Here is a 27,867-nt window from a genome sequence, read left to right as displayed (position 1 = left end):
ATGGATGAAAGGCCGGCCTTCAGGTAAGGAGAACTTAGGTTCACATCCCACTCCTGACACCAATTAGCTGCATGGCCCTGAGCAAATTACTCCACCTCTCAATTTCACAAGCAGATGTCTATGACTATCAGTTACAGAGCAGCCATCTGTATTGGTAGAGGAAGTCCCTACACTAATAAAATCACATGCCCCTCCCCAAAAGAAATAACAATGAAAAAATATGCAAAACGACTTATTGAAAATTCTAAGTTGGAGGGTTGTTCTAGCAACCTACACCCAGCCCAGGAGAGGGAAAATCTGAGGGAGGAAGAGGACATCGAAACCAGAATGTACTATAATATAATGAACAAATAGATATAACTAGAGAGTAATGACTGGGGCTTTTTCCCAGCATACTGAAATTTAGCAGGTACAAAAATTAACCACATGTATTCATTTACCAGAAAAGAAACTACTCAAGTAACTAGCTCCCCTCCTGCTAAACTGAATTAGTCTTAATTCCTTCTTGTACTATTTTCACATCATGAATTACAAGGTTGATTTGAGGGCCCATTTTCTGCTGCTTGCCCCAGTATGTCTGATGTTACATACTGTGGGTGATAAATTTGCTGGTTAGGGCTGTGATAATGAATTATCTCAGTAATCCTTTGTATATTTTCTGTTTGAGATAATCTCTCCTCCAAACCTCATTCTTAGGCCTTAGGGGAAAAAAAACCCAACCACGCTCACATTGACAATTTCAGGTATTACAAATATGGAGAATCACTTCTAATGGGTGATTTATGGCAGTCACTGTGCAGTTGAAATTTTTTTTTTAATTCCATTCATAGGTCACCTTTAAAATAACCACAGTAAATTAAATGCTTCCTATGCATAGGGAGGATGAATAGTTAATTAAAATGCCATACTTGCAGAACACTACTCTGGTCCAGTACTTATATTATATACAATTGGCAATCCAAGACAACCGCATGTGACCCAAATTTGAAGTAGGAAAAATAAAATGTTTATGGTAGAAAGACACAGCAGGAGTCAATTTAGAAAAAGTGTCTACCAAGTAGCACTTCTCTCCCCTCTCCCCCCCACCCCCCAAACGTACTATCCTACAATTGTACATTAGAGAGAATACAGTGGCATAAACAATGACTGGATCTTTTACCAGACAACTTGGGTCTAATCATACTTACTGCTTGTGGAACCTTAAACAAGTCATCTGGCCTCTTTCTAGGCCCCAATCTCCTTCACTTGCAAAAAAATGAGGATGTCAGACTTAATGGCCTTTCAGTTCTCTTTTAGCCCGAAATCTATCTTTCCTATATTCCATTCACTTTTTTAAAAAATCTGCTAAAAACCTAATGTGTGCAGAGCACTATACCCAGTACCAGGGGTAGATACAAACAAAGTCTGGCCCCTGTCCTCATGGAGATTACAGTCTAGTTGGAGAAGAAGACAAGCCTTATCTAATCTAAAATAGTACATGCTGAGGGCAAAAGAGGGAGCTCTGTGAGCATCTGGAGGAAGAGCCTTCTCAAGAGCATGAGTGGGGCTTTGAAGGTTACATTAATACAATTCAATTGGTACATCACCCCTAGTCTGGCATTTAGAAGCTGTATTTGAAAGCTACATTATCTCTTTCAGTGCTGGCTGTCTGGACTCTCCCCCTAAGTATCCAGTGCTAGAACTGTTCCAGTCCAGAAAAGCAACCAGTCACTTCCTCCACCTTATTATGGTGCTAGTGACTTAACTGTTACCTATCCTAAGGGTATTTGCATTTTGAAAGAAAAACTCAGAGGGGCCAATGCTTAATCTAAAGAAATGACCCTCTAACCATAGAAATTCAGACACAGCGGCACTTAATAATGGGTAGAGGGATGTTCTTGAGACTCCTCAAATAATGCCATGGGAGTAACTGTTTAGCCATAGTCCTATGAGGGTGGCATTGTCTTTCTGTATGTATGCTATGAACTGGAGATGGATATATCAAAATGAATTTTGGCCATATCAAAAGGCAGAGAAATAAAGATGTAATTTTCTGGGCTGATTTTCCCAGAGCCAGAAGGAATTATGCATGAGTTGCTCATAGTAATAAAAGAAGAGGGAAGGGGGGAGGGGTTGAGGGAGACAAAGCACAAACAGGAGGAACAGACAGACACAGAAACATACTGAGACACTGAGTAAAGGAGCTGATGGGAATAAGAAATGGAAGTCACTCTGTCAATTGAGGCTGTCCTATGAGAAAGCACTGTGTCCATCACTTGGGAAATCACTTTTCATCTACTTTCTTAGGAGGGAGCATTTGTAGAGGTAAATTCCCTTCTGTATACTGTTCCACTCACCTTCTGTCCTTTTAGAATCACATTTTATTAATTATCACCAGGATTATGTAAGATCTTTCAAGGTCTCAGGGGAAAGTGCTGGAGTTCTGGGATGGAGTAATGGATGCTGGATAGGGGGTCAACTGAAATGCCATTCAGTTAGCCCCTCTAGACTCTATTCTGAGCTAAGCAGCTATCAGCCATTTCTGAAGTTCACTGGAGAGCTGGAACAATTATCCTGGCTTTGATACTATCCTGTGTGACTAGTGCATTGCTAATATTTCTGTGAAGAATCAATAAACACTTAGTCATTGAAACTTCAGGACAAAACTTCAGGACTGAGTACTTTGGACAACTGTATTGCTTCTCCCCTAGGCTAATTTGGTCTTACACTGCAGAGTCTGGAGAACAAGAGAGGCCATGATAGCACTCTACTCCACCCTGGCCAGGCCACATCTGGAAAACTGTGATCATTGCTATACACTGATGATCCACAATGAGTCAAGAGGAGGGTATCCAGAGTGGTAATGTAGGTGCCAGGAGTTCATTCCACATGCTGAGCAAGTGAATGAGCCAAGAGTGTTTAGCCTACAGAAGTACAAAGTAAGGGGTGGGAGGGGGAAGGAGGTAATGATATACAACTTCAAATATTTGAAGGGCAATATAATGGAAGAGATTTATTCTGCTTGTCCCTAGAGGGCAATGAGAAGAGGATACAGAGTAGTAAATATTGGCTTGATGTGTGTGTATGTGTGCATGTGTGTGTGTGTGTGTAATTTATTTATATACATTCTAGGAACTAAGACAGTCCAAAAGTAGAATGAGGCAGCTTTAAGAAGTAGAGAATTTGGCACACAATATGGTGGCAGTGCAGACTGGGCCCACAGAGGGCAAAGCAGGAAGACGCACCAGTCGTTCTCCCTAGGGGCTACTACAAGTGCTTTGGGACCAAGCTATTATGGACAGATGGCGGGCCCATAACTTGGTGAGAGGCAAAGCACTTGAATCCTAATTGATTTCTAAGAAGCCAGGTTCAGATTTTCATGTGACTTTCAGTTACCTTGATGATGTCCTATTTAAGATAGGAGACAAATTCAAAATACCAGCTAGAGTTGGTTTGCCTATTAGATTCTTCTTGCCTGATTGCTATAAGCTGCCAGGGCAATACAAACAGTAAGCTTAACCTGCCTGGAACATGAGGGAAACATGAAGTGCAACCAATCCTCACTGAATGGAAAGCACCTCAGAACCATGCTGCTTGATGATTGTAGGATGACTTTTCCTTGGCAAAACAAACAATAGAAGGGGCAGAAGACATTCAGAGAATCCAGGAAGCTAAACAGGAAACTAAGCAAAAGGCTGAGGAAGCAGAAGCCAAAACAAATTCCAAGAATAGCCCAGAGGGTTACAAAGGCACACTGCCCAACCACAATGCTACCACCCATTAACCCCATCCTTGCCGGCTTACAGCACAATATTCTCATCCCTACCTGTGACAGAAGTGTAGTAAAACAGAAGGTTCTCAGTCACCTCATACAAAGACAGACTGACTTTGAATGGGAAAAAGATTCATTAGATAACACGGAATTAAAACCTATTAATGAGAAAGAAAGGAGAAACCTTCTTAGCAGTACAACTAGACCTATTGTGACCAAGATCTTAGACAATAAGTTGCCCAAAGGAGGCTCTGGGTCTGTGTTGAAGGACCAGGTAGGTTGGGCATTCCTGGAGGGCACTGTACTGGGTTTCAAGGCCCTTCATGAGCCACTTTACCACAGTTAGGTAACTGTGAGAAGATGTCACTGTTTTTCAAAATGACCCTCCTTCTTATCATTACTGTACACAGTATCAAGTGTCTTTCTTCCCCAAAACTGAGTCAGATGACAGTGAGCAGAAAGTAAGAAAACTTGCAAATACTTTTCACAGCACCCCCTGCCTCCACAATGGCAAGTTCTTGAATTCCTCAGAGCCTAGATTCCAGAAAAATGCTTGTGAACTCAATGAACACTTAGGGTGGGACTTTCAACTTTCAATCTGGACATTGGCAAAGAAATGCCTCACTGTTCCCCTCATCCCAACTGCCTTTGTTTTGTCAATGTGGAAAATGAATTTGTCTCTTTGGTTTCTCTTGTATTATACTGTACATTTATAAAGCTCTAAATACAAAAGAAAAATACAGTCCTGATGAATCTAAAGTAATTTGCTAACTAATTTGATTCTTCAGAAACAACTACTAATAAATTTTTTAAAAGTAGATAATTCCCTGACCCTGGAGATTTTCAAATAGAAGCTTGATGTACACGTCAGAGAGATGGATAGTGGGGAAGAGTTTCCTATGCAGATATAGTCTTCTCTATAATTCAGGGCTTCTTAAACTTCTTTTCCACTCATGACCCTTATCAGTGTTTCTTAAACAGTTTAAGAAGCACCGGTCTATATGATGCCTGAGGTCCTTATCAGTTCACATTCTCTCTGTCTCAGTGTGCCATAGGGAAACATGTTCTGCATTTAACATTTAGTAGGAGTTTAGACATCCAAAACAAGGGTGGCAAAACCAAGTTTCCCGGTGCGATATGGGACAACCTAGTGGGAACACCACTTCCCACCCACATTCAGCCAGAGAGCAGAGACTACAATATGTCCAATGTGAACAAGGAAGCCCTAGGGTTCCTCTGTCTACTTTCCATCCCAGTGTCCTCTGTTCACAATACTTGCTCTTCATCCACACTGAATCATTGTAGCATAAAGTCCAAATATATACTAGCTTCCTGATTTTATCTTGCTCTTTTTATATCTTGTATATATACATCCAGTTCAGGGAAGCTGGAATGAGATTACGAGGTCTTAGAGGCAGAAACCCAAAGTGTGAAGTATTCTTTGCAAAGAAATTAGCACAATGACATAACAAGCTAGATACTTACGGACCTGTTTATATGATGAGGATTTTAACAAAATCAACACTTTTACCTTTAAATCATAATCATCATCATCATCATCATCATCATCATCATCATCATCATCATCACTAGCTTTCATGTAACATTTTAAGGTTAATAAGTAATCAAAATTTGTTAACTCATTTGATAAACTCAGAAACAAATGAAGCAAGGAAATGTGTATATTAGGGTAATATCCAGCCTGGCAACTTATGCTACAACAAACACCTACTACTATTTAATCGCTTACTACATGCAAGGAACTATCCCAGTTGCTAGAGACACAAGCAGATATAAAAAAGTGATGTCTTCATGAAGCTTACATTCCAAGGGGTCTAGATAAGAATAAAGAGGCACACAGACAAATACAAAAATTATGAAAAATAATTTCAAGAAGTAATGATTACTAACTAGATGGATCATGAAAGGTATCCTGTAAGAGGTATCAACTGAGATGGGCTTTGAGGGTAGGATTCTACAAGGCAGAGGTGAGTAGGAAGTACATGGAAACAAACCATGAGCTAAAATGGGGGGGGGGGTTGAAGTCATTTGTTTGTCTTAAGAAGTTTTCGTAAAGAAAGGGGTGGAGCCAAGACGGCTGACTGAAAGCAGTGACTTGCTTGAGGTCTCCCTCAAACCCCTCCAAATACTCATAAAAAATGGCTCTAAACAAATTCTAAAGCAGCAGAACCCACAAAAAGACAGAGTGAAACAAATTTCCAGCCAAAGACAACCTGGATGATTGGTCAGAAATGTATATTGCGCCGGGCTGGAAGCAGAGCGCAGTGTGGTGTGGGCACGCAGGCCACAGTGAATCTGGAGCAGGCCTCAGAGGACTGAATCGCAGGCAGCTGAGGCAGTTTCCAGACTCCTCAATCCATGAATGCTAAAAAGAACTTAGAAGGTCAGTAGGAAAAGTCTGTTTCTGCAGTGTTGAGAGAGGAACACGGGGTCTCAGCTCCATTCCCCAACAGCGTGGCCTGGGGGGGGGGGGGGCAGCTGCCTCCTGAGCTTCGGACTCATAGACTGAGGGGGAATGCAGTGGCTGATCAGAGAGGGATTGCAGAGATCTCTTTGCCAGTGCTGAGGCAGGAATCTCTTGCTTTGCCCGTGCTTGGATCTGGGTCACAGTTCTGGGTGGCGGTGCTGGGGTGAGGAAGAGCGCTGGCATGGTGGAGCTTGTAGTGGTTGTGCAGAGGAAACCCTCCTCACAGTTACAGGACAGAAAGAAGTACTCGTGGTCACAGGCCAGGAAAGGAGTAAACACCTCGCCCCTTATCATACCACCTTGGAAGAACTGAAAATTTACAGTTCCCTACAAGTATCTCTGAAAACAGCTGTACAAACCCCTTGAAGCTTGGGACAGTACATTCTCCACAATGGAAGCAGACTCTTACCTTAACAAAGAGTTTAAAACTCAAGTAATTGGATTATTGGACTATCTGAAAGCCATGATCAAAAAAAGAGCTAGACATCATCTTTCAAGAAATTATCAAGGAAAACTGCCCTGATATAGTAGAACCAGAGGGCAAAATAAAAATTGAAAGAATCCACAGATCTCCTCCTGAAAGAGATCCCCAAAGGAAAACTCCTAGGAATATTATAGCCAAATTCCAGAGTTCTCAGGTCAAGGAGAAAATATTACAAGCTGTCAGAAGGAAACAATTCAAGTACTGTGGAAACACAATCAGGAGAACACAAGATTTAGCAGCTTCTACATTAAAGGACCGCAGGGTATGGAATATAATATTCCAGAGGGCAAAGGAGATAGGATTACAACCAAGAATCACCTACCCAGCAAAACTGAGTATAATCCTTCAGGGGAAAAAATGGTCATTCAGTGAAATAGAGGACTTTCAAGCATTCCTGATGAAAAGACCAGAGCTGAATAGAAAATTTGACTTTCAAATACAGGACTCCAGTGGAACATGAAGAGGTAAACAGGAAAGAGAAATCATAAGAGACTTATTAAGATTGAACTGTTTACATTCCTGCATGGAAAGATGATATTTATAACTCATGAGACCTTTGTCAGTATTAGGGTAGTTGGAGGAAAAAAATTATATGTATGGAAAGATAGATAGATAGATAGATAGATAGAGGGCACAGGGTGAGTTGAAGATGAAGGGGTCATATCTGGAGAATAAAATTAAGAGATGAATGGATTATACTCAGAGAAGAAGAAAGGGAGAGGTAGAATGGGGTAAATTATCTCACACAAAAAACAGAAAAGAAAAATCTCTTACAGTGGAGGGGAAACAGGGGAAGGTGAGAGGGAGTGAGTGAATCTTATTCTCATAGAATGTGGCTTAAGGAGGGAATAACAAACACATTCAATCGGGTATGGAAATCTGTCTTACCCTACAGGAAAATAGGGGGAGAAGGGGACTAGAGAGCAGGGGGATGTTAGAGAGGAGGGCAGATTGGGAAAGGGGGTAATCAGAAGTAAATACTTCTGAGGAGGGGCAGGATCAAAAGAAAGAATAGAATAAATGGGAGGGCAGTATAGGATTAAGGGAAACAGAGTCAGTTTTTCACAACATGTCTACTATGGAAGTGTTTTGCATAACTGCACATGTATAAGCTATATTGAGTTGCTTGCCTTTTCAATGAGGATGGGTGGGGAGGGAGGAAGGGAAAAAATTTGAAACCTAAAGTTTTAAAAACATATGTTTACAAAAAAGGTGTTTTCACATGCTACTAGGAAATAAGAAATACAGGAAATGGGATACAGAAGTCTATCCTGCCGTACAGGAAAATAGAAGGGGAAGGGGATAAGAGAAGGGGGGAGAGATAGAAGAGAGGACAGACTAGGGGAAGGGATATTCAGAATGAATGCCATCTTGCAGTGGGGGGAGGGTTGAGATGGGGTGAAAATTCGGAACTCAAAATCATGTGGAAGTAAATATTGAAAACTAAAAATAAATTTATATTTTAAAAAAAATTTTTGGTAAGGACATTCAAAGATCCTTACTAATAGGATCACTAGCTAACCACAAGGTCCTCATTATGAGGAAACTGGGGTGCACAGAATAGGCTTACTCCATGTTTCTAGCAAGGATACTAAGGCCTTCTCTTTCCCTGTCCATGGTACTGACCTGAAGAATCAACCCATCCGCATGTGTTCACTGAATATCTACTATGTGCTAAACACAACAGAGGGTAGGGGGAAAAAATGAGACATGTCTTTGTCCTCAAGCACTTTCCAATTTAGACAAGATTTATTTGAAGATCTGCTTCAAAATCTACTACCTCGTGTGACCTTAGTTCAAATCACCTAACTCCAGTTTCTTCATCAGTAAAAAGGGAGAAATAGTAGCATAAGCTAATGTTTGTAAAATGTTCTGCAAACCTTAAAGCATTACACAAATGTAAACGTCATGTAGCAAAAATGAATACAAACAATCACAAATTGAACACAAACACTGCTTTTAAGTCTGGGTCCAAACCGTATATGCACAAAATGTTAGATGTGGAAAGGACCTCAGAATGTCATCTGGTCTAACTGGCACAAAGTTGGTATATCAGCAGGAACAGGAATCCCCTCTACAATTGCACTGTTACATCTAATACACAGTCATCACATAAGTTTCAAGACTCTGCTCGAAGACATACAGTGGGGTAAAAATTCAACCCCACCCCTGCCCAGGGCATCCTACTCTTCTTTTGGAAAACTCTAATTTTGGAGAAGTTTCTCCTGACATCAGACCAAAATGTGCCTCTTTGAAAGTTGTATTACCTTATATCTGCCCTATGACTTGCCACTCCCAGTCAGCATAGTCCACTTAAGCTCAGAACTGCCAAGCTCAATAAATCCATCAGCCTCAGCCTCATAGTCACTGTATTCACAGATATGAAGCACCTAATCTGTTTTCCAAGTGACAGCACTTCAAAAACTTGAAGATATTGCTCCCCTCTCTACAAGTTTTACCTTTTCCAAACTTTCTATATGCATAGTAGTGTGGTAAAAAACACTGCAATGGCAACAGGAAGTTTTCTAATGGAAAAAAAAATCCAATTTACCAATAGTCACATAGAAAATGTTCAAAATCACTAATAGAGAGAATCAAATAAAAACAATTTCAGGTTGCATCTCACAAGCATCAGATTAGCAAAGCTGACAAAAAAGAGAAATAACAACTGTTGGAAGGACACCAGGAAAAGAGACATATGAAGACATTATTGGAGTTGTGAACTGGTCCAGCCATTTTGGAAGGCAGAGTCTGACTATGGTCAAAAAGGTGCTAAACCCTATGTAACTTTTGACACAGCAAGGACACCACTAAGCTTAAACTTAGTATAGCAATTAAGTAAGAAGGAAAAGGAACCATTGGCATAAAAAATATTTAAGGCAGCTCTTTTTGTAAAATCAAAGAACAAGAAACTAGGCTCTTCAGTTTAGTAATGGCTGAACACATTGTGATAGATGAATATAATGGAATACTGTTGTGCCATAAGAAATGATGAAAGAGATGGATTCAGAGAAACCTTGGAAGACCTGTATGAACTGATACAAAGTGAAATTAGCAGAGCTAGGAGAACAATTTTTATAATAACAACATTATAAAGTCAAACAACCTTGAAAGAATTAAGAAGTCTTATCAACAAAATGACTAACCATGATTCTGGAGGACTGATGATGAAGTTATGTTAACTACCATCTGACAAAGAAGAATGCAGCAAAAGACATATTTTTCAGAAATGGTCAATGCAGAAATTTGTTTTCATTGAATAAGAATATTAATTATATAAGAGTTTGCGTTTTACTTATTTTTTTCCAACAAGAGTAGATGGGAGGAAGTGAGGAAACAAATTTTTGTTAATTGAAAAAAAAATAATTTCATTAAAAAAACAAAAAAGCACTTAACTGGAAGCCAGAATAATGAGAAATTTTCATTTCTCTGTGGGTCATTAAGCAGAATCAAGTCTCACTCCAACTTAAGTTAACTTAAGTGAATGCCATGCTTCACCAGTCCTTGGGTGCCTTATCCATGAAAACAGGAAAGGATAGACTAGATGACCTCAATCACCCTGTCTCTCAGGACCTGTTAGTGTCAAGATTGTAAAATTTTAGAGGAAAAAAAAAATGAATGGCCTGTTTTAATCATCAGGAAATTAAACAGTTGTTAGAGTAAGAGGGGGGAAAGTGTTTGCCTCAGTTTCCTCATCTGTAAAATGAGGACAATAATAGCACCTATCTACCAAAGTTGTGGTGAGGAGTAAATGAGAAAATAATTGAAAAACACTTTGCACAGTGTCCAGCAATAGTAATCACTACATGAGTGTTAGTTACTACTATTTTTTTACATTTTTACAGGGGACATTACCTGCAACTTCTGCATTAGGAACACCACTAACCAAAATCCCAACTGCAATAATCTAGAGGAGACATGAAAGAGATGGTAGATAAAGAGGTGGAATAGAGTAGATTATGCCAGAGAGTTCCACAATTTTCCTTTCACACATTAGCAAAGTTGTAAATATTGGGTTCAATCTAGCAAACTCAATCCCAGCTAGATACAAACGATCAGAGCTACTTATACTGTGCACCTACAGGCACTGAAGTTTCCCATTCTTGTGAAACCTGTGCTGGATCCAGTGTTTCCCACTTCTGAGATATTTGCCCAGGAAGGAGGACACAGGTGTCAGGGAGGATGGGAAGGAAGGAAAATGTTGAGCCCTCCAGGACATATGGTCAGTCAGAGAAGAAGCGGATGATTAATCAAGACTGAATGGCAGCCTCGGAGTTTCAGCTACACCTTCTTGGCCTAGCTTTTTGATTAATAGAGTTCCAATTCAGCAGTGTTTAACTGTTGATCTATTGCTTTCTGCTTCTTTCAAAAGCAGCTGAGAGATCCTTTAAGGAATTAACTAGATGGTACCAGGGAATTAGCCTTTAACCCCACAGAAAGCTTTATTACACTTGCATTAGTGCAGCAAATAATTAAGGGTGTGCATTTAAAGCCTTCTACCAAATTGACATGGCCATTTTTCAGGGTTGAAGTAATTCATCTGTGCTGGGATTCTTCTAAAGAGGGGGAAGCTTCAGGGCAGTGGACATAACTCATAGCAACAATGGAAAACAGCCCAAGATTTATAGCACTGACATGCAAATGTTGCTATCTTTTCTGATGGCCAATATGCCTTTGAGACTAAAATCTGACAGATTATACCACACTTGGAAACATGAATAAGCAAACATGTAAGTACCCCCAAAATCTTCTAGTAGTACGGAGGGGATTAGTTTACTAAAGAATACAGAGATTGAAATCTGGTACATCTATGTACATATTTGCATATGCATAATGGAGGAAAAGTTTAATTTGAGAAGAATTGTAAAGATTCACAAGGACTGTTCTGTAATCACTTCAGATATACATCTGTGGATAAATATCCAGTCACTCAATGAGGAGATGAAAAAAAATTAAATTCAAATAACATACAGCATACCACAATTATAGTAACAACTCATCTATTTAGCAATCTCAGCTCTATAGGACAAAACCAAGAACGGAGATGGAAGTGAAAGAATACATACACTAAAGCTATTCTACTTTCATCATTGGAAAGTGCTGCAGGTTCTCACTCAGAGCCACCCTACTTTGATTTTACACAAAATTACATTAAGTCCATTGAGACATTTTGCCAGAACTCTGTAGATCACAAGGCAGAATAGGGCTGCCAGATGAAATGTGACTGATAATAGAAGTGGTAGCTGATGGCAAGCAGGGGAGACAGACTACAAAGAGGAGAGGTAAGAACACAGAAAACACAGCAGTCTGGGGTAGGAGCATGGGGAAACAAAGGCATCACTATAGGAAAGCCTGATTGCAAAAATGAGTAATAATAACAACTCATATTGAAATAGTGCTTTAGGATTTCTCAAGCCCTTTCATCATGACTGCAATAGACAGTCATCACGATCAAAGAAATAGTGGAAATTGTGGGAACTCTCAACTCTAAACAGTACCTTAGCTTCAACTGCCTCCCCCCTATCATGAAGCGACCCACTCTCAGAGGAGAGAACTACTTTGGAAATGTCACCAAGCTGGTTAGGTCATGGGCTAGGACTAGATCCCATGATCCCTGCCGGACAGTACCTAACCGAATAATCTGGATTTTCTTGGTTGGATTTTAACCTGAGTGGGCTGTTTTATTAAAGCGTGGTTTTAAAAGCATTCAAATGAAGGGGAAAAGTGCATATGCCAGTCCACCCATTACAGGCAAAAAGAGGAGCTTCAAAAAGAATCACCAAGAAATCCATCGTGAACTGCAGAAAAAGCAGCATGTACGGCAGGGAGACAAAGTTAATGATTGGCATTTATCAGTGTTAAACTGCTACCAGAGGGTGGAAAAATATCAATAAATGTCTTTCATTCATGGAAGATGAATATGCCTAAAAGGTTAATGTCTAGCACCTAAACTTTGCCCTGCAGACCACCTCCCTATGTAGCATCATTAACGGCTTCCAAAGGACTAAATGAATCTATAGGGCTAGTACTTAAAGGAAATAACATTGTTTACCTGCTGCCAAAATATAATAATAATACAAAGCAGACTTTTCCTCCAGATCTCTGATTTCACTGGTACAGAGCACTATCTCTACTTCTTCAGACTAACAATTCTCCTGCAACTTATCGTCTTGAAGAGTCACTGAGTCAAAGAGAGGTTGTGATTTGCCCAGGGTCACTCAGTCAGTGCTCCTGAGAGGCCTGACTTGACCACAGGTCTCTCTGACTCTATGTTGGTCCTCTACCTATCATTCCACACTGCCTCTTTAAAACTGAATTCTTATCACAGTTGAGAAGAATATGCTCCCTCATAATACTCCTGCACATTGAGGGATGGCAAGAAGCATGGGCAAAGACAGAGAAATGATGTTTCCAGCTCCTTTCCGGTCAGCTTCTATAGGAATCATCAGCACGTATTTAACAGCTTCCCCAGGATTCAGCCAGGGCTTCCCAATATAAATTCACAACACTGGCAGTATATCACCAAAAAGCATCATGGGGAGTGAACTGCCAACCTTGAAAGAGACTGCCAGACTGCTGAGGTTACAGAGAATGATAAAAACTGACATGCACGAAGTGTGTTTGCGAAGTGCTTTGTACTTTTCAACATGCCTGCAAGATAACAGCTACTAGCATTCATCCCCATTTCATAGCTGGGGACACAGGACCTCAGCCAGCTTAGGTGACTGGTCCAGGACCACAGAGTTAATGAGGGTCATAGGCAGGACACAAACCCATGTTTCTCTCACCTCAAATCCAGCACTCTTTCCATTATACCAGACTCTTTTTAGCTGGTATCTCACTTCCAGAAAGCAAATTCCAGAAAAAGTAATTTTTTTTAATATAAATTCACTTATTTTTAGTTTTCAACATTCACTTCCACAAGTTTTTGAGTTCCAAATTTTCGCCCCATCTCACCCCTCTCCCCACCCCAAGATGGCATGCATTCTGAATACCCCTTCCCCTAGTCTGCCTTCTCTTCTATCTCTCCCGCCCTTCTCTTATCCCCTTCCCCTTCTATTTTCCTGTAGAGCAGGATAGACTTCTGTACCCCATTTCCTGTATTTCTTATTTCCCAGTTGCATGTGCAAACATTTTTTTTAAACATGTGTTTTTAAAACTTTGAGTTCCAAATTTTCTCCCTTCCTCCCTCCCCAACCACCCTCATTGAAAAGGCAAGCAACTCAATATAGCTTATACATGTGCAGTTATGCAAAACATTTCTATAGTAGACATGTTGTGAAAAACTAACTCTATTTCCCTTAATCCTATCCTGCCCTCCCATTTATTCTATTCTTTCTTTTGACCCTGTCCCTCCTCAGAAGTATTTGCTTCTGATTACCCTCTTTCCCAATCTGCCCTCCTCTCTATCATCCCCCTGCTCTCTTGTCCCTTCTCCCCCTATTTTCCTGTAGGGTAAGACAGATTTCCATACCCAATTGAATGTGTATGTTATTCTCTCCTTAAGCCAAATCCTATGAGAATAAGATTCCCTCATTCCCTCTCACCTTCCCCTGTTTCCCCTCCACTGTGAGAGACTTTTCTTTTCTGTTTTTTTTTTGTGAGATAATTTACCCCATTCTACCTCTCCCTTTCTTCTTCTCCTAGTATCATCCTCTCTCATCCCTTAATTTTATTCTCCAGATATGACCCCTTAATCTTCAACTCACCCTGTGCCCTCTATCTATCTATCTATCCATACATACATATAATTTTTTTCCTTCAACTACCCTAATACTGACAAAGGTCTCATGAGTTATAAATATCATCTTTCCATGCAGGAATGTAAACAGTTCAATCTTAATAAGTCTCTTATGATTTCTCTTTCCTGTTTACCTCTTCATGTTCCACTGGAGTCCTGTATTTGAAAGTCAAATTTTCTATTCAGCTCTGGTCTTTTCATCAGGAATGCTTGAAAGTCCTCTATTTCACTGAATGACCATTTTTTCCCCTGAAGGATTATACTCAGTTTTGCTGGGTAGGTGATTCTTGGTTGTAATCCTATCTCCTTTGCCCTGGAATATTATATTCCATGCCCTGCGGTCCTTTAATGTAGAAGCTGCTAAATCTTGTGTTATCCTGATTGTGTTTCCACAGTACTTGAATTGTTTCCTTCTGGCAGCTTGTAATATTTTCTCCTTGACCTGGGAACTCTGGAATTTGGCTACAATATTCCTAGGAGTTTTCCTTTGGGGATCTCTTTCAGGAGGAGATCTGTGGATTCTTTCAATTTCTATTTTGCCCTCTGGTTCTACTATATCAGGGCAGTTTTCCTTGATAATTTCTTGAAAGATGATGTCTAGGCTCTTTTTTTGATCATGGCTTTCAGATAGTCCAATAATTTTTAAATTCTCTCTCCTGGATCTATTTTCCAGGTCAGTTGTTTTTCCAATGAGATATTTCACATTGTTTTCTAATTTTTCATTCTTTTGGATTTGTTTTACAGTGTCTTGATTTTCATAAAGTCACTAGCTTCCAATTGCTCTATTCTAATTTTTAAGGAAGTATTTTCTTCAGTAATCTTTTGGACTTCCTTTTCCATTTGGCCAATTTTTCTTTTTAGGGCATTTTCTCCTCATTGGCTTTTTGGACCTCTTTTGCCATTTGGGTTAGGCTATTTTTTAAGGTGTTATTTTCTTCAGTATTTTTTTGGGTCTCCTTTAGCAAGCTGTTGACTTGTTTTTCATGATTTTCTTGCATCACTCTCATTTCTCTTCCCAGTTTTTCCTCTACTTCTTACTTGCTTCTCAAAATCCCTTTTGAGCTCTTCCAAGGCCTGGGACTGATTCATATTTTTCTTGGAGGCTTTGGATGTAGGAGCTTTGACTTTGTTGTCTTCTTCTGGTTGTATATTTTGATCTTCTTTTTCACCAAAGTAAGATAATATAGTCTGACTCTTTTTGTGCTGCTTGCTCATGATCCCAGCCAATTACTTGAGTTTTAAACTCTTTGTTAAGGTAAGAGTCTGCTTCCAATGTGGAGAATGTACTGTCCCAAGCTTCAGGGGTTTGTACAGCTGTTTTCAGAGATACTTGTAGGGACCTGTAAATTTTCAGTTCTTCCAAGGTGGTATGATAAGGGGTGAGGTGTTTACTCCTTTCCTGGCCTGTGACCACAAGTACTCCTTTCTGTCCTGTACCTGTGAGGAAGGGTTCCTCTCCACAGCCACTACAAGCTCCACCATGCCAGCGCTCTTCCTCACCCCAGCACGGCCACCCAGAACTGTGACCCAGATCCAAAGAAGGGCAAAGCAAGAGATTCCTGCCCCAGCACTGGCAAAGAGATCCCTGCAATCCCTCTCTGATCAGCCACTGGATTCCCTCAGTCTGTGGGCCAGAAGCTCGGGAAGCAGCTGCTCCCCCCCAGGGCCACGCTCTTGGGGAATGGAGCTGAAACCCCACCTTCCTCTCTGAGCACTGACAGAAACAGATTTTTCCCACTGACCTTCTAAGTTGTCTTTGGCATTGGTGGATTGAGGAGTCTGGAAACCTCCCCAGCTGCCCGAGATTCAGTCCTCTGAGGCCTACTCCAGGTTCCCTGCAGCCTGCATGCCTACGCTGCGCTGCACTCCCAGCCCGGTGTGATATACCTTTCTGATCAATCATCCGGGTTGTCTTGGGCTGGAAATGTGTTTCACTCTGTCTTTTTGTGGGTTCTGATGCTTCAGAATTTGTTTAGAGTCATTTTTTATGAGTATTTGGAGGGGTCTGGAGGAAAGCTCAAGCAAGTCACTGCTTTCACTCCACCATCTTGGCTCTGCCCCCAGAAAAAGTAATTTTTTAAAAAGCCCTTCAGACAAATCTATGGAGTCTTCAGAATTCCAGAGGAACATAAAATGGATGTGCAAAAATGAGGATGGAAATCACAAGGCCCAAGCTTTATATCTCATCCTTTGCCAGTCTGGCTTGGTAAGAGTCAGCTGGTCACTTCATGTTTCTTTTCCTATGCCTTGGTTTTCCCAGGTCCGGTGAATTCTCCTCAAATCTTCCTATATGGAAGGCTGCAGCTGAAGTAGTACCCAGTCAAGCTTGGTTACAGTCAGCTTTATCCCTAAAAGATGCATTGCAGTAAACCAATGACACTCTCAGTTCCATTTGTTACTGGAATATCATTTGGCGTAATGGTAATAAAGATGGCGTTCCCACTTTGGCCTCAGTAAGTAGCTTGGCCCTCAGCGTCTTGAATGAGATCAATGACAAGATGGAGAGCCTGAGCAGTGTGACAAATGGGGTCAGACCACTCCTGGTGGGAACAAGTCACAAGAAGCCATAGGGTTGTCACCATTGCAATTGGCACCCACTGGGCAATGGAACACCCCAGTAGGCACTCCCAACCACAGGCGGCACCTTGCTTTGCTAAGGGCATTCAGCAGACTGCTTTATCATCTGCTTCCCCTTCTTTTCATCTGACCAACTCAAGGGCATGAATCCAATATATCTGGCAGCAGTATTTGGGCAATCCTGTGAAAATAACATCCACGCAAATACCAAGAGAGTCAAATGAAAAATAGTCTGCCAATTGACAAATTTGTCTTCCTAACATACAGGTCTGACCAAATCATGTCCACCTCTCACCTGAACCCCTCTGCTAAAACATCCCCCTGTTGCCTCAAGAATAAAATAGAAACCTTTTGGATTGGCATTTAAGGCTTTTCACAGTTTGGATCCAAACCACAGGACTTATTGTCCCATTAATGATAGCAGCCCCCATGTCCTAGGGGAGCCCAGGACCTCCGGGCCTCAGGGAACTTTCTTTCTAAAATTGAACTACAGATTTCTAAGGAAGTGTGTGACTCAGAAAATTCCACTGGACAAAATCTAATTTAGAGCCACCATTCTCTCTGCTGATATTTATGCTGTATAGGGAGAGGGGACAGAATAGGAGATAGATCCTGCTAGTAGCCATATGGAATTTTACCCAAACCAGGTTTTAACATACAGGCTGGGCTGGTCAGCTCTTTGCCTTTTCACTTAATGACTTCTCCCTGCCTCCTTCTCCCGTATATAAGCACCCTTGGCCTAGGATCAAGGCAAACACACTCACTGTTCCATTCTTCCACATCTTATTCTCTTAGCTCAAGGGTTATCTCTCTGTCCATGGTTCTCACCAGGCTTAACTTTCAGTGCTCATTAGGAGCCCAGGGCCTACTTCTCTTAAATAGTCAGGCAGAATAGCAACCAGGTGCTTATTAGCCCTTCATCTTTCAGCTCCATAGCAAGCTTGGCATGTGAGTATATGCTCCCTACTGCCCTTTCTGGGTAAAATATCCTCCCATTGTGGGGAGTGGTCAGCATGGAACAGCAAAATTAACATTTTGTTTTACTGACCCTCACACAGATGCTTTAGTGGAAAGACCTACCTGAAGTCAGGACGACCTAGATTCAAAGTATGTGACAATATAGAAGTCATTTGACCTCTCTGAGTAGCAAGGAAGTCTTTAGCCCTCACCTACTTGCTCAGTCACAGGAGTTGCTATGAAGCATCCGTAGAGGGAATTTTCACGCTCACAAAATCCCAGATCTCTGACATATTGATACCCTCGCAGCTTCAATGGTTGCCTGGCTTGTGAAGCTGACCCATTAACTCAGACTCATTTTCAAAATGTCACCCAGAAAGGCTGTTTCTCTCAAAACCTTGATTTCTTTCAGAATTGTGGCAAATGGGGTAATAAATTTAGATTAAATTTTCTCTCTTCTGCCTATTTCAACAATTAAGATGCCAGGGAGCAAATGATAACTTAATACTCAAAATTAAGAAATTGTCAAGCAGAGATTTGTTTTAGTTTGACTGCATTCTGGTTCCTACGAATGGTTTCATTACCTAGCCATTGTTACCAAGCAGTGACCTTTTAAATGCATTTAATTTAAAACTTGCCATTCGGGGGTTAAATTGTGTTTAGGCTATTGCTGCTTCCCATTTTTGAACACTGTGAACAATGAACAATTTATTATATTATAGATATAGAGGCAGAAGGGACTTTAGAAATCTTCTGGTCTAACCATTCTCCCCTTTACAGGTGAGAAAACTGAGGCTGAGAAAATGGAAGTGACTTGTCCAAGGCCACACACGTAGTGAGCAAATGAGAGAACTGAAATTTGATCCCAGATCCCATGACTCCAAACACATTATTCCTTTTCAAGGTACTATTATTTCAAAGAGGGACTGGTAGATCACCTTGCTTTTGGCTCCAAAAATTTTTGTTGTCTTAGCCTGATCATACAGGATTTAGAAAAATCTTATCTTTCAGAGCTCTGAAAGTCTGAGATCACTGTACTTCTGAGTTACCATTAGAGAATGTGAGAATCAGTCTATCAGGGGAACAGGAACCTTAGGGATCAGGTAGCCCAACCTTCTCATTTTGCACATGGGGAAATAGAGGCCCAAGGTGGGGAAGCTACCACCTCAAAGTCAAAAAGCTTGTCATTGAGAGAGGCAGGATTCAGACCCCGGTTTACTGCCTCCAGCTGCAAAAGCTTTCCTAACATGAACGTTATGTTGCTGATCTCTTTTTTATAACAGTATTTCAACAGTAAAAAATGTAAAGCAAAAAAGTCCATCTTACTTCCCGTCTCACTATCCACAACTGGATTCATTGCCAAAACAGGAAGGAAGGAAGGAAGGAAGGAAGGAAGGAAGGAAGGAAGGAAAGAAAATGGAAGGAAAGAAGGAAAGATTTATTAAGGACCTACTAAGTGCATGTACACTAAACACTTTACAAATATCACCTCATTTCATCCTCAAAACAACTCCAGGAGGTAGGTGCTATTATTAGCCCCAATTTATAAACAGAAAAACTGAGGCAAACAGAGGTTACTATTTCCAATTATAATTGAGGAAACTGAGGCAGACAAATTAAATGAGTTGCCAAAGGTTAGGCAGCTAGTAAGAATCTGAGGCCATATTTGAAATCAAGTCTTCCCAATTCTAGGCCAAATGTTCTACTATACTTAGATGCCTCACAAAGCAATTTTTTTTGGGGGGGGAGGTGTAAGTGAAATCATTAGCAACCAGAAAGTTATAGGAGGGTTATCTGAGCTCAGTGTGTGTGTTTTTCTGGCACGAACAGAATCTAAACCAATTCATCAAATATTTACCATGTGCCTACCATTTGGTCAGCATCAGATATACAAACACAAATCAGTCACTGCCCTTAAGGTGTGGACATTTTATCTGACATCATAACCTGACTAGTACAGGCTGAGCACAAACGATCTCTCAAAGTTTTTGCCATTGTCCATGGTTTTGCAACTAGGAGATGCCTTATTAAAATAATGCCAATGCATCTTTGTTTTCTTTAAATTACTCAATATTTGCTGTAGCAGAATGACCATGAACAGTCATGATCTCTTGACAGGGAGAATAATATGAGAAATATTCAGGTGAATATCCTGAAAGGGAGTAGTCTTAAAAAATGCTTTTTGCAAGCAGTATTTTAAAAGTGCTAAGCTGTGTTTGTGTGATAAGCACTGAGACAGACCATTTCTATCATTTTCATTCCATACCTAAATTAGATCCATAATCATACAAAATACTTTGCTCTAACAATCCACACAAGAAAAACTAAGTGGATGATGAATACCTATTGTCCTAACTATCATGTTTAGCTATGAAACACTGGAAATTGACAGAAGCAACAACAATGACATTACATAGCACTTTAAAGTTGTATGTATCATCTAATTTATTTCTCACCACAGCCTGCTGAAGCAGGCAATGCAAACATCATTCTCCTCATTTAAAGATGAGGAAACTCATGCTCAGTGTGGGTAAGTCATCTGTCCCACACCACACTACCATTAAAGGAGTAAGGGGGAAGGGTGGGGGACTGTATGGTATAGTGAAGAGAACACTGCATTTGGGGTCAGAAGATCTGGGTTCACATACCAAGTGTATTATTTATTTACCTGTGTGACCTTGAACAAGTAACTTGATATCTCTGGCTCTGTTTTCATAGAATGCAAGCTGTCTTTTGCCTCTTTTTGTATTCCTAGCACTTACTTAGCACAGTGCCTGGCACATAGTAGGCACTTAATAAATGCTTGTTAACCCACTGTTTCCTCACCTATAAAATCAATCTGTTGGGCTAGATCATCACCAACCCTGTGATCCTGCTTTTTTGACTAGCTCCTGTGAATCTATCACAAAGTCCAAAGGTTTCCAAGTTGTCATATTCCATGCTAGTAACATTCCCTCACTCCTGGAAATGGGTCATCCCTTAATGAAATCACCTGCAAGGAAACTGTGACTAAACAGAGGATGCTTTTCCTAGGACATAAATTTCAGAGATATACCATAGATCCCAAATTAAATTTCCTCATCTAGCTTTTGTTCTATGCCAGTTTCTGTCCTGGATCCTTTCTGATTCATCTTCCTTCCTGCTCCTACTTCTTCCTCTCTGCCCACCAATACAGGCACACTCATAGCCTCTCACCGTCTATCTCTGGTATGTTTAACCTCACTCTAGTGGATTCTAACTTGGTCAGATGTTGCCTCAGCCTGTGTTGGGACCTGGGATCCAGTGCAGATTTCACACTGCAGAGCTCTGGATGCAAAAAATGATCCAGAGAGCTTTAATCTAAAGCGGACTATGAAAGGCCACAGAATGAGGCTGGTAAACTTTCTTCTCCTGTCAGAGACTTCCATTTTCTTCTAGAAGTTTAGTTAACACACATAAGGAAAGGTCTTATGATGCAAAGTTTTCAGTTTTTTACCCTTCCCACAAAGGGAAGAGGCGGGTAGGGGAGGCAAAAACATCAAGAGTTACTGGTGAGCCCATTAAGTACAGTCCTGGAACCCAAAGATATTCTACTAATCCTTGTGTTCCTCTTTGTATGACTCCTTTATCAGTGGTGTATTCAAACCAGGTTGGGGTCTGTTTCCTTACATTGAGGTTTCTAAAAAGGCTCCCTTTGTCTTCCTGACTCTAAAACTTTACTGCCCCTCACTTGCCAGGGCCACTCACAATCAGCTTACAAAGTTAAGAGCAACGCTGGATGCCCAGGACCATTATGCAGGCTGCTTCACTGCTTAGAATCAGAAACAGTAGATCATAAAAATGGGTTAAGGACCCACGTGTAAAAAAATATTTATTTATTTTTTGTTTGTTTGTCTTGTTCTTGGTGAGGCAGTTGGGGTTAAGTGACTTGCCCAGGGCCACACAGCTAGTAAGTATCAAGTGTCTTGAGGCCGGATTTGAACTCAGGTCCTCCTGAGTCCAGAGCCGGCACTCTATCCACTGCATTACGTAGCTGCCCCTTACAAAAATATTTAAAACAGCTCTTTTTGTGGTGGCCAAGAATTGGAAATTGAGGGGATGCCCATCCATTGGGGAATGGTTCAACAAGTTGTGGTATATGAATGTAATAGAATATTATTGTTCCATAACAAATGATGAGCAGACTGACTTCAGAAAAACCTGGAAAGACTTGTATGAACTGATGCTGAGTGCAGTGAGCAGAACCAGGAGAATGCACAACATGGCTGTTACTGTGTACAGCAATGACTAATATAGATAAACTTAGCCCTCCTCAGCAATGCAAGGATCTAAGACTCGTGATGGAAAATGCTGTCCACATCCAGAGAAAGAACTATGGAGTGTGAATGCAGATCAAAGTACATCATTTTTCCTTTTTTTTTCCTTTCTCGTGGTTTTTCCCTTTGTTTCTGATTGTTCTTTACAACACGACTAATATGGAAATACGTTTAATATGATTGTACATATATGACCTATATCAGACTGCATGCTGTCTTGGGGAGGTATGAAGGGAAAGATGGGGGAGAAAATTTAAAATTTTATAAAATCTATATAAAATCTTATAAAAGTGAATGTTGAAAACTAAAAAATAAATAAATATTTTTTAAAAAGAATCAGAAACAGTATTGAGACTTGGGGTGGTGGTGAATCCATCAAGGCATGTGCAACTTCCATATCCTCTGTCCTACTAGGTTAGTTAGTTTATAGTCAAGGAACCACAGAGTTAGAGAAACTAACTGTGAGGCTCTGTTCCTTTGCCTTCACATTGTAGATTAGATTGGCAGAGCACCATGCAGCTAAATAGCCCCATGTTCATTGAAACCATTAGGCCACTTGGATCTCTGGCAAATTAGAGCTACTTTACAACAGACAAATAGAAGTCACAATAAAAGACAAAGTATAAAGTATGCCAATATTCATCTAAATATTAGAAACAGATGGTATATAATTATTTACAAATTCTGAAGAATTTTTAACTAGTGTAATGCCAAAAAATAATTTTATTTTTGACAAGAAGGGATGTCAAAAAACCTTTGATACACAAAATAATTCCTGCCTTAGCAGGGAACCACATTTATTTTTAGATTGAAATAATAGACATAAATAAATGCAAATGATCTATTAATCTTAGAACTTGGCCTCCAACGTGCTCATGGCAAATATTAGCACCCCTAGGCCCACCTGAGTTCTTCAAATCCAGATCTTCCTGCCTCCAGGTCTAGCCCTTTTCCCACTCTGTGGACCACCTCTCTGTAGTGAAGTAGGTTATTCTAGGAGTTAAGACTAACACAATAAGACAGTTAAATAGTGATAAAATGCATCATGTGAATAAGTATTGGAATGTGTGAGAATAAGTTCTGTAGCAGTTGAGAGACAGAGATTAATCAGCATAGGCTGAAGCAGTCAAGGCAAAGGTAAGATGTAAGTTGGGCTCTGAAGGCTGGATAGAGTCCACTCTGTTCAGGAGACAACTGTAGGCTTTAGGGCTGGAAGTACTTATTCTAGTCTCACCCCCTCATTTACAGATGAGGCCAAAGCCGCATCATCACTTGCCCAAGGTTACACAGGTAATAAGTGGCAGCAATATGATCTGAACCCACAACCTCTGGCACCAAACCCACTGATTGTTTTTACTATGACTTGAGAGTCAATATTTTGTGTTTAGGCTTTGTGGAACATGTAGTTAGAGGAATAGGAGAATCAGAAAATGAGTCTTGAATACTAGGCTGAGAATTTGGGACTTGGTGCTATTCAAAATTGGAAGCCATTGAAGGTTACTTAGTAGGGTAGTAAGACAATGAAAGTGTTATTTTAGAAATATTAACCTGGTGGAGAAGGGATTAGAGGAGAAAGAGACTAGTGTTAGGTATATCAGAACCCATCTTGGGTGGCTGGGCAACGGGGGCCACCACCACTGGGGCCAAACTCTCCCTTCCTCTTCCTCCTCCAACCCTACCCTAAGCCAGTGTCACCCAGAACCCATCTGGGCTGCTTGACTGCTAATACACCTGGTATGAGATGGGGGTAACCAACTCTACTATTTCAAGTAATATGGAGAACCATAAGGCCTTATTATTCACCCTGCTTCTATGCCCTGTCATCTGACTTCAGCCTTGCCATCCATCCTTAGCATTTCCAGGCCTTTCCATCTGGCCTACTGATAAACTTTTTTTAATGTGCTCTCCCTTCCAATTAGACTATAAGAACCCCGAGGGCAGAGACTGTTCTTCCTTTCCTGTTTGTGCCCACAGTGTTTTCCATATCATAAGCAATTAATTAATGCTTTGTTTCATTTAGACATCAATTAGAAATCTTATTAATCCATGCTTGAGGTATAAAGGCCTGAAATACAGTACTGATCTATAAAAGAGGCACTGAATTAGGTATCTGATATGGTTTCTATACCTCTAAAACCTACATTAGTCTCCTAAAAAGAGTGGCCCTTGTCTTCTTCTTTACCTACCCAAATTCTGCCCATCCCTCAAAACCAACCTCAAGCTTCACCTCTTCCTTGACCTTTCCAGCTTGGGATGAGTAAAATAGTAAGGATCAACGAAAAGTCCTGAACTGAAAGTGAGGAGAGCTTATCTTACTTCTAGTGCTACATTACCTATATGACTTCAGACAAGTCATATAGCCTCTCCAGACAATGGTGTCATCTACCAAAAACTGAAGAGGTTGGTCAGTCAGTAGTCTAAACTGAAATCCCCTTTTAATTTTCAGTTTAAACCACATTCAGCTACTATTAACCCAATTCATTGTTTTTAGAGCAAAGATGTATCCTTCTCATTTCTTCAATTTATCTGAAAAGTGTGACAAAGGCCTGAGTAATATGACATGGAGGGAAAGTCAAGAAGGTAAGAAGATTTTAAAAGTCTTCTCCATTATTAAGTTCCTGGACTGACATCTATTTATCTCATTTGTTCTCCACACCAACTCTGTGCATTTAGTCCCATTATTATCCACACTTTAAAGATGAGGAAACTGAGGCTGGCAGAGGTTAAGTGACTTGACCAAGATCACACAGCTATTAAGTGTCTGAAAACTCAGGTACTCCTAATTCAAAGTCCAACCCTCTATTCTCTATATGAGGTAGGAAATCAAAGAAGAAATAGTCAGTGAAAGGAACTGAGACCATACATTTCATAGACAGCAGAGTTTTGAGAATGAATGGTTAGTCAAAAAACATGTGAGGAAGCATTTAATATTCTATAAATGTATGTGCAAAACTATAAATAATAATTTCATGTCTGGAGAAGCAGCATGATATATGGCTTTTGGTCAACAATTTAAGCCAAATTCAGTTGAAGAGAGGATGGATGGAGATCCCAGAATGCCAACAAGTAATGGTGAGGAATGAGGGTGAGGGGGAGAAAGCACACCATTTGTTAGCATCGTATTTCAGTTATTTATTCTTTTTTTAAAAATTTATTATTTTATTTTTTTTAAATACAAATTTATTTATTTTTAGTTTTCAATATTCACTTCCACAAGTTTTTGAGTTCCAAATTTCTCACCCCTCCCCCCACCCCAAGATGGCATGCATTCTGAATACCCCTTCCCCTGGTCTGCCTTCTCTTCTATCTCTCCCCCCTCCCTTCTCTTATCCCCTTCCCCTTCTATTTTCCTGTAGAGCAGGATAGACTTCTGTACCCCATTTCCTGTATTTATTTCCCAGTTGCATGTTCAGCTATTTATTCTTGCAAAAATAAGTGCTATGCTCAACTATTTCTCTTCCCCTGAACAAGTACTAATCAGCAGTCTCTAAATTTTGGTGTCTTGTGGCCAAGTCCCACTGGGATTTTGTCAAAGTTCTAGATCTATATGTGAATATTTGAAGGATTTATCATTTCATCAGTATGGGGAACTCATGGGGCTAAAAAGTGGGAAACCCAACCCAAGTCTTTCTTATTCCAAGCTCAGAAATTTATCTGATACATAACGCTGTCTTAACATATACAGTTTGTATTATGTACAGCCTAGAAAACGGGAAAATGAATAGTGGAGGATGTAGGGAGAAATTTGAAGAAGGGAGTATTGACTATTCAAACAGACTACCCCCTCATGATTCTCATGTAATATTCCATATTCCAAAAGGAATTTTCTCATGCTGACCCAATAAATTACTTCCTTCCTCACCTACCAATCTTCTCTCAAACTTCACCTTCTCCAGTTCTATCCTGAGCCAACTTAAGACTTGTAAATGTCACTGTGATTGACTAAATACTTAATAGTCTTTCACAATATTATTTACCTTTCTCTCAACTGTTCCAACCAGACTGTGACAGGTTTGGGTTTTTATTTTTATTTTTTGAGAGCCCAGAGTGAGTTGAACATAGCAGCAGATGACGGAGGCAGAAGATATGGACCCTGGATCTTGACCTTACAGTCTAATAGGGTGGAGGTAGGCAGCAGGGAAGGGAGGGTAATAGGGGAGGTGAAAGAAAACTATGTAAAAATCTAAATGTCAATAATGTTTACAACCAAAGGAATTTGTATCCTGTCATTGGAAATGCATCAAATTCACATAATTATAAGTCCCCTAGATACAGACTACACCCAATATATCTTTGGCGATTTTTTTGTTGTTGTTCTATGAATTCCATGAATTTGTTCCATGATTATTTGTTCTATAAATAATTTTTTGAAATTATGCTTATTATTATTAATAATTACTTCTATCTGTATATCACTGTAAGGTTTAAAAATACTTTACATCCTCATCTTTTGACCCTCAGACTATTCCTTTTTTGTTTTTTAGACCTGTGATTTCATCAGTGTGGAGAATCCCCAATGTAGACATTCCCTCCACTTCCTCCCATGACCAGAGACGACCTTTTTATAACTTTACTTCGAGTCACAAGAGAATTAAATCCAATCTCAGCTCTGTCACTGACTACATAAATGATGCTGAGCAAAGCACCTGACTTCTCTGTACCTCTGTTTCCTCATCTGTAAAATGGAGATCATATTAGCAATGGAAACTCAGAAGAGGACACACAATGCTCGCATTAGTGAATCAGCAAGCATTTATTAGGTAGTGTTTACTGTCTTCCAGACACTGTGTGAGACACTGAGGACACAAAACCTAAAGTGAAACACTCTTTGTCTTTCAGGAACTTACAATCTAGACAAGGGAGACAGCATATATACATATATACAAAGACATATACAAAACAGACAGAAAAAACTTGGGGATTAAGGCACTAAGTAGCTCAGAGAAGGAATCAGGAAAGCCTAATTTATATATAAAGCAGCCCTTGAACTTCACCATGAAAGAAACTAGGGATCCAAAGACATGGCAATGAGGAGGGAGTATATTCTAGGCATGGGAGAAAGCTAGTACAAAGGCATGGAGGTGGGAGATTGTTTTTTTTTTCTTTAACCATAGATTTTAGAATTGGTGGGTACTTTTGTTCGTATTTTCTATATGAAGAACCTGAGAGATGAAAGCTTAGACTGGGAAAGTTACGAGTGACCTTAGAGATCATCTGGTCCAACCTCCTTAATTTACAAGTGAGGAAACCGAGGTGAAGAGAGTTACCTAAGGTTACACTGGAAGTTAATGGAAGAGCCTAAGACCCATTATCTTCTGACTCTCAGTCCAGTGATCTTTCCAGTGACTCACTGCCCTTTGGGATAAACATGTATCATGTTTTATTGTTTTACGTCAACCGTATTTTTTAAAAAATGAACCAATGTTCCCATTAAAGGCATTTGCCATTGTCATGGAGGACATCCAGGAGACAACCCCTAGAGATGGTGAGAGCCTGCGATGGCTCCTGTTGGTGAGTGACATTGTGGTAAATGCATCAAGCTCTCGAAGACACTTAAATGAGAGTTTTGCCTAA

At 40.2% G+C, this 27,867-nt stretch overlaps 1 pseudogene; it reads left to right on the top strand.

Moving 5' to 3' along the window:
- Positions 1 to 27,867, top strand: LOC110202470 (ubiquitin-associated protein 1-like; annotated as a pseudogene).

This window comes from Phascolarctos cinereus, unplaced genomic scaffold (assembly GCF_003287225.1).
Source record: "Phascolarctos cinereus isolate Bilbo 61053 unplaced genomic scaffold, phaCin_HiC Scaffold_8;HRSCAF=390, whole genome shotgun sequence".
NCBI classification, from domain to species: Eukaryota; Metazoa; Chordata; class Mammalia; order Diprotodontia; family Phascolarctidae; genus Phascolarctos; species Phascolarctos cinereus.
The sequence above is the reverse complement of the archived record's forward strand: the minus strand, read 5'-3'. Positions and strand labels throughout refer to the sequence as shown.